Source organism: Triticum urartu, chromosome 3A (genome assembly GCF_056163025.1).
Source record: "Triticum urartu cultivar PI428250 chromosome 3A, HENAU_Tu73, whole genome shotgun sequence".
Taxonomy (NCBI): Eukaryota; Viridiplantae; Streptophyta; class Magnoliopsida; order Poales; family Poaceae; genus Triticum; species Triticum urartu.
Window position 1 is genome coordinate 699,531,311 of NC_141875.1, and position 3,036 is coordinate 699,534,346.

The window sequence follows — 3,036 nt, forward strand, 5'->3', positions numbered from 1 at the left end:
AGAAGAGGTGGGGCGGAAGCGGATTATGTCGACGTCCAGCACCCCAGCCGGTGACAGGTGGCCCGACCGCATCGACGCCACCCATCTCTCCCACCACCTCTCCGAACATCACCCCTGAGGCCCTGAACGCCCAACCCAGGTTCCTTGCCTGGATCTGCACCTCGCCCAAACCGTCCGCCCGCTCAACGGCGCGAGGGTCCGGACCGGTCACAACCTGCATCCACGAGAGAGATCCAGGAGCGTCCACAAGAGAGATCAAGGACCATCCACAAGGGTCGCACGCAGACGAGCTGATGCCGGAGAGCCCAGCTGCCGCTGTGCCACGGCATGTACACCACCATGAGCCGCACCATGCCAATGCAACGCACCACCGCCGTGAGCCAACCCAGGCCACCACCATGGGCTCCCACCACGCCGTGGTAACCCTAAACCACCGAGGACCACTGCACCACCGGAAGCTGCCTCCCTTCGGCAGCTGGCGCGTGCCGCTGCGGTCCACGCCCAGCGCCACGATCACGGCAGGTCATGGCCAGCCCTCGCTCCGTCTGCCAGGGGAGAGCCGCCAGATCCAGATCACGAATTTCCTCCCCCCCCCCCCCCACCCTCACCACCAGACCCGCACCACCTCGGCCACCACCCCCAATGCCATCGATAAGTAGAAAAAACAGTTCACTCTCCTCACCCCCCACCCCCACCCCCCACGGATGCGATAATCACCATGATGGGCATTCGCCTTGGGCAAGGAGCTATAGTCATGGAGGCGAAAGCGACACACATTGTTGTGCCGTGGAAGTCTTTGGTGTTTCCCTGTCGATCACGAGTACCCGTACCGGCGGCAGTGACACCAGCGGCCTTGCAGGAGGAGATCAAAGGAAAGAATCATGTCGTCCTTGGTCTCACGGTTCTGGGGAGCCCAGCAAACAGGTTGCTCACTGCCGCCTACGAGGTCATAGGTGTTGCTGTTGCATGTCTTTTTCACCTTGTGCTAGTTCTTTTTTTGAAGAAACAAAATATAGATGTAGACGTTCACCACACATGTTCATTCTATAAATGTACGCATGACCCTATTGTTATGGGGACCAAGGGACCTTGTGCTAGTTACTTCATCTGTTTCAAAACAAATGTCATTGTTTTCCGTAAATACGCAAAAATTAGGTATCTTTTCATTGATAGAAGAGTTTTATAGCATTGGATACATCAACAGATCAACTCACTAAGCCATTCACACAACAAGACATGAAAGGGAGCTAGGAGCAAACAGACTATGGGTTGCTCAGCCCAATAAAAATAAATGTCGTTTTAAAATAAGCTAGTTACTAGAGGATGGGAAGCTCGAACATGGGATAGAATTTAGAACAAAGGAGCAAAGACACTACACTGTTGGACCATCTTTCCACGAGATGTGTTATAGCAATCCATTTCTTAATTGGTTCGGTACAAATAAAAGGCTTCTAGAAGTATGTACAAACATGTGGCGGACATGCTACCTGAGTACTTTCCGTGTTAACATCTTTCCTTTCCAGCGACTCCTCATAATAGCAAGGAACCGAACACGCCATGAATCTCGTTGAACTGTCGATGCGCCGCGTAATGCACGCATACCTGCTTTCGCGTCCAAGTGCATAAATACTAGCGTACGCATATAGGACGCGTTATAGCCAAATACACGCACATCACACCAGCAAAACACCAACTACTCAACAGAAAAACCATGGCCTTTGACGCGCTCTTCTTCGTCCTCCTCGCCCTGGCCACCATGCAGCCGCAGACCGCATCGTCTGAGAAGGAGACGCACCTCAAGGTGTACTGGCACGACGTGGTGAGCGGACCGGACCCAACGTCGGTTCCGGTGGCGCAAGCGGCGACGACCAACACCTCCAAGACAGCCTTCGGCATGGTTGTGGTCATCGACGACCCGCTCACTGAGGGGCCCGGCCTCAACTCGTCCAGGCTCATGGGCCGCGCCCAGGGCACGTACATCGCCGCCGGCAAGGACCAGCTCGCGCTGCTCATGAACATGAACTTCGTCTTCACCGCTGGCAAGTACAACGGCAGCAGCGTCGCAATTATGGGTCGCAACGCTGTGTTCACAAAGGTACGTGAGATGGCTGTCATCGGCGGTACAGGCGTTTTCAGGTGGGCCCGCGGGTACGCGCAGGCCAGAACGCACACCTTGGACCTCAAGACCGGCGACGCCACCGTCGAGTACAACATATTCATCAGGCACTAGTCTCGGCCGTTGTCAAATTTTACCCAGAGTTAAATACCATGAATAAGAATTGTATGCTCAAAAGATAATATGTGTTGCTTTTGGAAAACCTTTTTTTGATGTCAATGACAACTGATACTGTTGCTGCTTATCTGTTACAAGTCGTTTATCTGCGTGGACTCTCTTTGCCGTTTTATCTTCTTCTTTGTAATAAAATGTTGTCCTATGCATACTTCATAACTCTACTTGGTCTTAATATTGTATCATTGTAGAGGCCCGTGTTAGAATGTATTGTATGTATGTATGGTGCAAGTATAAACTGTATATACACTAGTAGGATTAGCATTTTGTTTCTGTTGTAATCCTCTCAGTAGTTAGATGGTTAGATCGATCCTTATCTCATATATAGCTTTTTCATGACCATCAATCCATAACCCCAACTACCGAATCCTTGTAACCAACTCATCTCTATATAAACACGCAATGCATGCGTCCCTGCTGGTGTGCTAGCTCCAGCAGCCAGAGAGGAAGGAGATGGCACGCAAGGTTGCTGACAAGGAGAGCAAGCCCACTGCCGTGCCAACTGCCAAACCCGTCGTATGAGATCGCCAAGGCCCAGGACTCCCAGGTTCTGAGTTTTCTTTTCAATTCCATCTCACCTCCTATGATGGTTCTGATCGCCCACTACCGCACCTCGGTATGTAGCAAAATGGACTACATATTGAGCAAAATGAGTGAACCTACACTTTAAAATATGTCTATATACATCCATATGTAGTTCATATTGAAATATCTAAAAATACTTATATTTAGGTACGGAGGAAAGT

At 51.0% G+C, this 3,036-nt stretch overlaps 1 pseudogene; it reads left to right on the forward strand.

Annotated features, from left to right (window-relative positions):
* Positions 1 to 1,645: 1,645 nt before the first annotated feature.
* Positions 1,646 to 2,360, forward strand: LOC125549321 (dirigent protein 22 pseudogene; annotated as a pseudogene).
* The last annotated feature ends 676 nt before the right edge of the window (positions 2,361 to 3,036 follow it).